Here is an 11,466-nt window from a genome sequence, read left to right as displayed (position 1 = left end):
ATTCTTGAGTCTCAGGACCCCATCTAAAATTTAAGTTTTTCTAGGTGATCCCAAGGGTTCTAGACTACTAGGTGCCTGTCTGTACAACAGGGTGGCGTGTGCAGATGACACACTCTCAGCTGGCTACACATGTGTCAACCTTCTTGATTGGGCACTTGAGTGCATCTGTTGTCAGTTGATAAGAAAATTACAGGCCCAGAGGGTTTGGATGTGATTTTACTTGTGTAGGTTGTCAAGTTCATTTAGGGATATCCCAGTGCCAGTGACATTTAATGTATTCACAATTATAAGTAGATTCTAGTGTTTTCAGTCACCAGAAATATACAGGAACTATATGAGTATTTTAAGGACTGTCAAATAAAAGTGTAAATGATACTTACAGCAGCAAAACAAAACTCTTCCACCTTTGAGAATAATGGCTTCCATATATGAAATTAGATGATTATCATATTAATCTACTTTTCTGACTAGACTATAGAATATTTATGGTCCTTTGCGATATAGTAGATATATATGTTTAGTGTACTTAATATTCAAACCATGCACCCCAAAACTGAAAGTATGCCTCCACACATTCACCCCTGAAGTCATATATTTCTAGAAGGTTATTTCATTAATCTTGACTTCATAATTCAGCCCTCATTTCAGACACATCACTAGAAAAATGTGTATACTTATACAGTTGGTTGTGGATGTATAAACCAGTAATTACATTATGTAATAAACCAATTTTATGATGTAATAGACAATTTTATACTATCTACAAATGTAAATTAATGAATTATCTTCCATAATGTTTAATATGTCTTCATTACATTAAAATTTGATCTATACTAATTTTTGTTGTTTTGGACCACAAAGCAACATGTTTTGGGCCACAAAACAATGCTCAAGATTTACTTTTGGCTCTATATCACTCCTGACTCAGGGATCATTCCTAGAAGTGCTCAAGGGACCACATGTGGTATTGGGTATCAAAACTGAGGTTGGATGCATTTGAGGTAAGTACCTTGCCTGCTGCATTATCTCTCCAGTCCTCTTAATAATTTTTAATTATTATAGGATCATGTATGATTAAACTATTGATGGTTTCCTTGATTCCAGTTTTTCAAAGTAAAGAAATTTATATATGAGGTAAACTTTTGTACTTTAAAATAGATTTTTTTTGGTGCCTACATGAATGGATAGTAGCAGAGATACTAACAAAATAAATCCTTATTAAGGTAAGGTAAAGGTAAAGGCCCTCCCGTGGATCGTCGATTTGCTCGAGCGGGCCCAGTAACGTCTCCATTGGAGACTTTGTTGTTACTGTGTTTGGCATATCGAATACTCTCGGTAGCTTGCCGGGCTCCCCGAAAGGGGTGGAGGAATCGAACTCGGGTCGGCCATGTTGGCTGCTTGTAAGGCGAACGCCCTACCGCTGTGCTATCACTTATTATTTTATTTTATTCATTATAAAAGTATTAGATCACTTCATTTGAATCAGTAAATTTAAAATTCTGATACTAACTATTGCAGTTCTTTCCTGCATCATTGTTTTAATGCAATGACATTTGTTTATAAGGTAGTTTCAGAGCTGAATGAAGATGCTGTTACAATTTTTTCTATTATATGCTCAGCACCACTTATTCAAATTTGTTAAATACTAACTGATAAATTCAGGCAATTTGGAATGATTTTAGAATCTAAACTACCATACTTATACTTTGCATATACTTTCACTAGTCACTTATAGAAATATCATGAAATCTATTGTAGCATCAAAGATAATGCAATTTATCAGTTCAGTGTTCCTAGTAAACAGATACTGCTTTTTTTGGTAAAGGTAGCACTGCAGCACTGTCCTCTCATTGTTCATCAATTTTCTCAAGCAGGCACCAGTAGCGTCTCCATTGTGAGAGTTGTTACTGTTTCTGGCATATCGAATACATCGTGGGTAGCTTGCCAGGTTTTGCCATGTGGCCAGGATACTCTCAGTAGCTTGCTGGGCTCTCTCAAAGGGACGGAGAAATCGAACCCGGGTCGGCCGCGTGCAAGGCAAATGCCCTACCCACTGTGCTATTGCTCCAGCCCTTTGTTAAGGTAAAAAATTATTTTTGAAAAGTCACAATCTTATAGAAATGCTCTATATATTGGTTATATACTTTGACTCATTTTAGAAAAGTGACACAACCTTCCTTGTGGTGTTGTCAACCTAAGCACCTATATAGTAGATAACATTCTTGTTCAAAATGAACTGTATTTATAGCAAATTGATTGTGGAATAATGTCCAATTAGTCCCCATGCTTCCTGTCAAAAGCTATAAGTCCCCGTGCTTCCTGTCAAAAGCTATATGGGCACGTTGTCACCAAAGTATGTGTATTTTCTTTGCATATTTTCTTAAACCACATAAATTTTTCTCTTAATCATAATTTTAAAAAACTTTTTGATATGCATCTATGAATATAAAATGTATCTGATATGGTAATTGAAGTAGAGAGAATTGAATGAATATGCAGCAGTGGGAAAAGGCTTCAGATTCCGGGAGACGAATTTGGAAGCTTTTATCAGATTTATGCTTCGGAACTGTCCCAATGGAGATGCCTATAATGAGCTTTTGATTACTTCTTGGACATTTCTCACATTTAGTGACTACCTTCCTATGACTGGGGAGCTTCCTGCTTTTTGATCCAGCTCCCCAAGGTGGAAGCCAGTAATTTGCCTTTTCAGCCTTCTTTCAACCTGGGTTTCAGATATATGACCTTCACCAAGAAAGATGGAGATCCTGTGTGGAACCACTTCTTTCTGGTAGTATGGTGGAGAGAGATGGAGTTTCTTGGAAAAATAGCAGTAAAGGCACTGTCTATGGGATCCCATACCCTTTGTTGGTAGAAAATAAAAATAATGAAATAGTAGTTCCATTAGTATTACGGGCAGAAAGAAATATTAACAGGGCGCCTGTGGAGCAGCTGGCAATGTAATGGGACAGTTTCCAGAAAATCATAACCCAGTCTGATTGTATCTTTCGGGGATTTGTGAGCTACCAAATGTCCTTTAATAAAAGAGTTCATTTTCTGCTTCAGCTAGTGAAAATTGGTTCTGTTGTTTGCAACTAAGAATCCTAATTAATGCAGGCTTCATTTCACCAAGTCAATATTTCAACACAGGGCACAATTGGCATTTTTCACATCGATTTTTAAAAATTGATTTATTTTGCATATACAGTCACTGTTAAAGAATATCAAGGGACTAGCTCCATAACTCTCTAGCGCCATAATTCTCGATAATACATTAAATAGTCCTCACACATCAAAATAGTCCTATATATCTTCCTGTCGACCCCCCCCTCCCCCGTCCCTTTCCCTCCTGTGACTGCTGTAGTTTTCACTAAGAGACACTGGCATTTTGAATTGGGTACTTCTGTGTAATGTGAGACAAACATTTTTGCATTATGGAAACTTATCATTCTTTTTTTTTATGTGTTACAGCCAGCCAGGATTTAACTCCTGGCTCTGTGCTCAGGGATTATTCCTGGGATGCTCTGGGGACCATAAGCCATGCCAAGGATCAAACTGGGGTCGACTTTCCCCAGAAAATTTATCATTCTAAACTCCTGGGCATTAAATACCAATAGCAAACTCCAATTATTGCACAACAGAAGCTGCTAAAACACTTCTCAGTTTCCCTAGTCTTCCCTCAATGTAGGTTGGTGACTGCATAGTCTCTGTTCTCTGAGAAGTGTTGAGAAGGTAATGCTCTTTCTCATAACCATTCTGTCTATCAAAACGTGATTTAGGTATTAAAACTGGTGCTCAGCAAAGCCTGGCAAGCTACCCGTGATGTATTCAATATGCCAAACACAGTACAAACAAGTCTCACAATGTTACTGGGCCCGCTCAAGCAAATCGATGAACAATGGGAGGACAGTGCTACAATGCTACAGTGCATTATTTTCAAAATGGTTATAATTGACATAAATTCTACATTTTGGGGGGCTGGTCACATCTGGTGATTCTCAGGGCTTCTTCCTGGTTCTGTATTCAAGAATCATTTCTGGTGGTGCCTGGGGAACTACATGTGGTGCCGAGGATTGAACGCAAGTTAGCTGCGTGCAAGGCAAGTGTTCTACCCACTGTATGTCAAGCTCTAATTCTTTTTTTTTTTTTGAGCAATGCACAGGGGTTACTCCTGGCTTTGCACTCAGGAATGACTCCTGGCGGTCCTCAGGGGACCATATGAGATGCTGGAAATCAAACCCGGGTGGGCCGAGTGCAAGGCAGACACCCTACCTGCTGTGCTATCACTCCAGCCCTCATACTCTAATTCTTACAAATCATTTTTTGTTTTTATTGCTGGAGCCATACACAGAAGTATTCCTCGGTGATTGGAAGTCACCAGGGCCACATACCTTGTAACTTTGGGCCATGGCATGGTGACATATACTCTAACCCTTAAAGGTTCACCTCTCCAGATCATAAATCAATCTTAAACATGCTATGTTAAAATTAAACTGCTGATATGTCAACAATACATGGTATTTCAGACATAAATACTCAGAAATAGTATTTTCATTCATTTCATAAATTTCATTTATTCTTTGAGCATTTCCTATGGGCCAGATACTGGGAAAGACTACTCAGAATAAAAAAGACCCAACTGTTGGAATTATAACACCACCCCTATGTCAACAGCTAATTGATATAGGTGTATTTTTTTCTCTATAGCCTTTGATTGCCCCCATCACCCTCTTCATTTTGAATTAAGATCTGTCTTCTGTGGAAAGTCACAGCCAAAATACAGAAACAAAGGCATCTGATTTTCATAATTTTGTCTTTCACGTTCCTGATGACCCAACTCTTGTAGATGGGACATAAGAAGAGGATATTGGGGCTAGACTGCCTGCCGCTGTCTCCACAGATACCTATTAACGAGGTACAGAACACCAATCAGCGTGTGTGGGAGAGAAGGCTTTCCCCTAGTCACATACAGAGAGACTGACATCCAGACATCTCAGTGAGGTCAGGAATACCGAAAAGAAGCAAAAAATAATTTTGTGAGGAGGAGGCATTGGAAGCAAGCTGTACTTTCTATCTTATGCTTCTGCTCTCCATGGAAGGAGTAGGTTGCTAAGAACTGCAGGAACGTTTGGCAGGAATGACTCTTATCTAAACCCTTGCACTAGGAGACTTGGCCTCACTCCACTGTGGCTTCCAGCAGCCTACGCTTATGTTGCAGGGATGACCCAGCCTCCCTCTGAGTTCTTATGTGGAAAGATCAAGGCTTCCAGAGGAATTGACCTTGCTTTCCCCAATCAGCATCTGAGACATATTCTGACCTCTCCTCCTTCAGAGTATTTTTTTTCCCAAAAAAAACATCTTACAGCTTTAAATTCCTCTATCATTGTTTAGCATTTATGCTGCTTCTGCAACCAGGAGTATCTTTCTCAAGGACCTCAAAGTCATTCCTTTGAAATGTAATCATCTGGAAGGTTGAGTGTCTTGCTTCCAACCTCCCTGTCTCTGCCTACATGTTTTCCTTCATGCCCTCTCTTCTCTCTCTCCTCTTTTCTTCTTATTCTCTCTCTCTCTCTCTCTCTCTCTCTCTCTCTCTCTCCCTCTCTCTCTCTCTCTCTCGCTCGCTCTCTCTGCCTCTGTCTTTTCTCTCTCCCAACACACTTTCAGTTCTGGCCTGCAAACACCGATGGCCTAGTTATGTTTTCTGGACTGCATTCACATGTTCATCTCTGCTCCCTCTTCCTGATCTCATTTTTCCTTTCAATTCCTTAGAAACCTCTGGACAATGCCCCTCCCCCACCCCCACCCCCGCAGCTGTGGATTTAAGTCTGGTTTTATCCTAAAGCAGGCTTTGTTTGATTTTCCTGAGAGCACAGCGGTTAGGGCATTTGCCTTGCACGTGGGTTCGATTTCTCTCTGAGATCCCAGCAAACTACCGAGAGTATCCCACCCGCACAGCAGAGCCTGGCAAGCTTCCTGTGGCGTATTTAATATGCCAAAAACAGTAACAACTAGTCTCACAGTGGAGAACATTACTGGTGCCTGCTCGAGCGAATTGATGAACAATGGGAGGACAGTGCTACAGTGCTTGGTTTGATTTCTCACCACACCTGGTGAGATCGGACCCGGGTATAGCCACTTGCAAGGCAAGCCCCTTACTGGCTCTACTAGCTCTCCACCGTTTTGTTTGTTTGACACTAATCTCCAACCTCAAAGCTTCCTAAAGTTGGAGAACAAGAGGGCTCTGCCACAGGTTTTGAAAACAAGCATTGCCCACTGGGGCTACTGTCAGTCTCTCTGCCCCCTGAGAAATCTCGAAGTTGACAGCAAGCGTTGACTTGCTCCTCACGCTGCTGCCTGGAGACCAGCCAGTGCCCCAGAGTTCACCAAGGTTTCCCACAGGATCCACGGCAGGAGAGGGCTTGCTGTGTGACTGGAGAGGAAAAGAACTCGGTCAGAAGAAAGGAGAGGCCTGGGGAAGGAGCTTGGGGCCCCACTTAGCACTGTAGCACTGTTCTCCTGTTGTTCATCGATTTGCTGGAGCGGGCCCAGTAACATCTCCATTGTGAGACTTCTTGTTACTGTGTTTGGCCCACTTAGAGGGTGCTATTTCCTTTAGGATAGTAGGAAGGGCTTAGCAGGATTCTTTGAAAAGCCCACAAAATAAATTTCCATCTTTTGGTTTCTAATTAGAAACAAGTGTCAAGTCCTGTGAGGATGAAACTAGCCTCCAAGTATGAACTGTTTCCTCCCCCATGGCTCTTTCCTACTGGAAAAGAGAGAGAGCCCTCTGCTGTTTCCAGGGAGGGAAAGAGGGTGTCCTGGAGGAGGTGAGTGGGAAGAACAGGGCGAAAGGAGCTTGTCCACTCAAGGCTCTCCGGAAGCTGACAGAAAGGCAGGGAGACAAGGGTCAGGCTGGTCTCTAGGACTGGACATTCTAAGGACTGAAAAGAGATGGCACTTATTGCTTAGAGTGACTGTAGAAATGTGTAGGAATATTAGAATATGGAAGAGAACACATAAAGGCCAAAGATCCCCAGAATTATTATCCTCATCTTGGAGATTACCTGCATAGGATAAAGTTTAAAGGGACAAGAAAGCAAAAATAAAGCTGTATTTGGATAATGTCACCAGTCCTGTTTACCCAACAAACTGGTCACCGGTCACAGTATGCTGACTGAATTAGACTTCCATTGCCTTGCCAAGGCCAGGTAAGGGCCTTAAATCTGATAGGGAGGAGAGAAAAGAGAGGTGGGTACTGTGGAGGGGACCCGGTGGTTATCCTCCTCTTCACAGCTGGGTGATGTAATTTGTGTGTATGAGAAAAAGAGAAACAGAAAGAGGAGAGAGAGAGAGAGAGAGAGAGAGAGAGAGAGAGAGAAAGAGAGAGAGAGAGGGGACAGAGAGGTGAGAAAGAGAGGACAGAGAGAGAAAGAGATAGGACAGAGAGGAGAGAAAGAAAGGAGAGAGAGAGAGAGAGACTCATTTGGGGAAGTTCCAAAGAGATGAGCATTGGTAGACCATCTACTATAGTACAAATTGTGGTGAGGCTTGTTTGGATTTAAAATGACCAGCGTACCTATATGCTACTGTCTGTGAATTTTCAAAGAACTAGTGCAAGAGAATGAATAAAACAGTTCACAAAAAATAATTTAAAATGATCAGAATCGTATAACACATATACAATATAGACCTACTTGATAATGAAACAAAATAGTGAGGTAACTTTTGAAAAAAGAAAAAAATTATTTGAGAATCAGATTTAAGTATAGATTCAAAATTTTGATCATATATAGGTTTGATAAAGCTTTTGAATCGTAAATCACATTTGGGCTGGTATAAAAATTAATAGGACATTTTTGGATGACAGCTTAGTAGAACTTATGACAAAATGAACGGAAAGTATTGACCTAACCATTAATTCTACTTCAACATTTTCCCCCTCAATTATGTTAGCATATTAGCAAGTACAAGGATTTTCATTGCACCCATAGTTTATTATATTAGCAACAATGAAAATAATTGAAAATCAGTATAGACCTGATGAGTAAGTCACAGTATATAGCAATTATGCTTGTGATTAACAGCATCTGACATGTAAGTAGAATTGGCTATGAATACCCTAGTTCCTAGAAACTCAGTGAAATAGAAAGTACGCGCCTTAAGAAAGATTTTCCCATAGGAGTATTGAGATGAGTGGTCATTTGGGTCCTTGAGGAACTGAAGTGAGAAATATTTTCTCTGTTGTTGACTCTGCGTTCAAAGACCATACTCACTGGTAATTGTGTGTTTAAACATAAAATACCATACTAGGCTTCATGAGCTGCTTGGAAATGGCAAAAGACAGTTCTCACCTTTCCCCCGAAAGACTGCTCTTACTAGATACTTGGAGAATGTTCTTGAGATTTTGTATACCAGAGATAAGTAAATAATACCTATCTCCCCTCTTTGTACTCTAATTCATAGCATACTATAGATAACCCTCTGCTTTGGTTTTCTTCACTGAACAATGTAACTTTGAGACTCCTTTCTTTATTATTAGTACATAAGGAGACAACTCTTTCTTCGCATAGCTACAGAATATTTCATTGTATATTTGTTGTAAAAATTTTTTTAGAAAGAAAGAAAATGACAGGGACTGGAGCGATAGCACAGCGGGTAGGGCCCTTGCACTTGCACGTGGTCGACTCAGGTCCGATACCCAGCATCTTATATGGTCCCCCTAGCACTGCCAGGAGCAATTCCTGAGTTCATAAGCTAGGAGTAACCCCTGTGCATCTCCAGGTGTGACCCAAAAAGCAAAAAAAAAAAAGAAGAAGAAAAGAAAGAAAATGACAAAAATATAAGAAAACCCAAGAGAATGAGAAACAAAAATATAACAAAAATATAAAAATAAAAATGTACTTATCAAAGTCTTTTTCAAGCTCTTCGTCATGACACCACTTTTTTTTCATCTTAAAAGAATGATTTTTTTAAATCTGTTTCAACTTTACATAGGGAGAATTGATAAATATTACTAAATATTTAAGATGTTCAGTGTGATGATTATATGTACCTATGCATTATGGAATGATTACAAGATGAAGATAATCAGCACATTCATCACCTCACTAGTTAACTTTCTTTTATTTTTGGTGAGGGTGCATCAGATCTGCTCTGAGTAAATTTCAAGTATTCAATATAGTTTTAGCTATAGTCACCATGCTATATAGTAGACCCTCATTTAAAAAGCTTTTTTTGTAGTTCAAAGTTATATCCTCTGACATATACTTCTCATTTATCCCTCTTCCTTCTTTGTTCTACTCTCCACTTTTCTGAAATCAGTTTTAATTTTTTCATCTATCAATGAAAGGTAGTATTTGTCTTTCTTTGGTTAATTTATTTCACTTAACAATGCCCTCCAGTTTCAAATATCATAAATCATTGACACCCAGTGGCAAACCCGTCCTCGTCTCCAAAATATTTAAATAGAACATTTTAATTAAAATTTAATTATTATTTTGAAGAAGGAAAAATCAAAGAAAATTTAAAAGTGTTTTATTCATACTTTTTTGTTACAAGAACAAAATATCCTGTTAATATATTTTTTAAATTTTTGTAAAGTAAAAAGTAAAAAAATTTTGTTACATATTTTAAAAGAATGACTCCAAGCTTCATGAAATAATGTGAAAGCCAGCAAGATTAGGTGCTTGACACATGCAATAATTATAAGAGTGAGTTTTATTTTATAGTTAAGACTTAGGAAACATAGGTGGCAATGAAAAACAACATTACAATGATGTTGTAAGTAGGCATCTGTAAGGATAGATGCTAAAATCCAGTATCTTTCTAACCAGTAGAATCTCATTGTAGCATGAGTACAAAGGAGCCACTCAAATAATTTTTAAATCAATTTTTTTCTTTATATAAAAATTTTAATTTGGGGGAATCCTTGAGATCACCAGCATAGACAAGATACAGATATTTTTAGTATTCTAAATAATTTTCATATTCTGAAGAATACCTCTAACTGGCCCTTTGTGTTTGCAACCTAGCCCCTGGCAACACTTATCTTTTCTCTTACGTTTTTGCTTTCCAAAACTTATGTGACATGTGACATTAGTAGAATACTATAATATGTACTCATCTGAGACTGGGTTTTGTCATTTTGCATTTGTGTATGTGTGTGTGTGTATAAAATGTTTAAAAGAATATTTGCTTTGTTGGATACAAAAAAAAAGAAAACAGGAAAGACTCAGTTACTGCAGAAGTTTCACGGATAGCATCTTGACATCCGCAAAAAAAAAAGTAAATGAGTTATTTCTAAAATGGTTTTCTTTTAAATGTAGCAAGAGCTTCATCTATTTAAAGCATATGTATTCTGATTTGCCTTTTCTATTTTGGGTGTATTCAAAATACTGTCCTCCTGAGATATGATGAAAGAAACCTCCTTCCCTACAGACCTGCCATAATATCTGCATATGGAAGCATAATTACTCCATTTTTAATTAATTTTTTTTTTAGTAAGTCGTGTGCTTGAGTTGTTCTTTTGTGAGTGAAGTAATCCTTTGCAGCACATTTTCTTGTTTCCTGGCAAACTGCTGACCTTCCAAGCTGTCATCGGTTTATTTGGCACAGCCTGTGCCTCACAGCACAATTATGTGCAACACAAAATTGAGCTGGATCCATAAGCGGTGTGGAGAGCCATGGTTTGTGTATTACTGCCTGAGGGACACTTACAGCTTTCATCAGTGTGCTCCCACCTCCATTATAAGTAATACATTCTCTTTGCTGCTGAGTTCTGCTTTTTCATTCGATAGAAACTGTTATTTAGGGAGGGAATTAATACTGCGCTTTGGAATTCCCATTGAGATGAACTTAGTTAGCAGATAGAGAGTTTAATACCTGCTGAGATGTAAAAGCAGCAAGCTGTTCCCAGGTTTTCTCACTCTCTCTCCTTTCTCACTCTCCTCACTCTCTCCTTACTCGTCTCTCTCTGTCTCTCTGTCTCTGTCTCTCTTTCGCTCTCTCTCATACTCACACATGCACGCATGCCCATGCACACACACATATTTACACTCACATTCATATTCTGTTGGAACTGACAAGAGTCTTTCAGAGAATAGTCCACATTGCAAGCTAGTTTGCTGTTTTTTTTTCAAATAGCAAGCCCGTGCAAGGAAATAGTATGATATTGTTTGCAGATATCATATTGTTTGCAGAAGATGGACTAGAGTTTAAGAAATGGCTATTTGAACCAGGAGGTTTACTCCATGGCTTGGAGGCCAACTGCACATGCTAGGGGAAAAGACAGCTCAGATAGAGGGGAGCACCAAGTACAGGGTGTTGGGAGGATCCTCCCAGGAAGGGTGATGCATGCTGAAAGTAGACTATAGACCAAACATGATTGCCACTCAATTCCTCTTTTGAAAACCACAGCACCCAAAAGGAGAGAGAGAACAAAAGGGAGTTCCCTGCCACAGAGGCAGGGTG

Source organism: Sorex fumeus, unplaced genomic scaffold, assembly GCF_029834395.1.
Source record: "Sorex fumeus unplaced genomic scaffold, SorFum_2.1 ptg000061l, whole genome shotgun sequence".
In the NCBI taxonomy this organism is placed as follows: domain Eukaryota; kingdom Metazoa; phylum Chordata; class Mammalia; order Eulipotyphla; family Soricidae; genus Sorex; species Sorex fumeus.
This window is presented reverse-complemented; position numbering follows the sequence as displayed.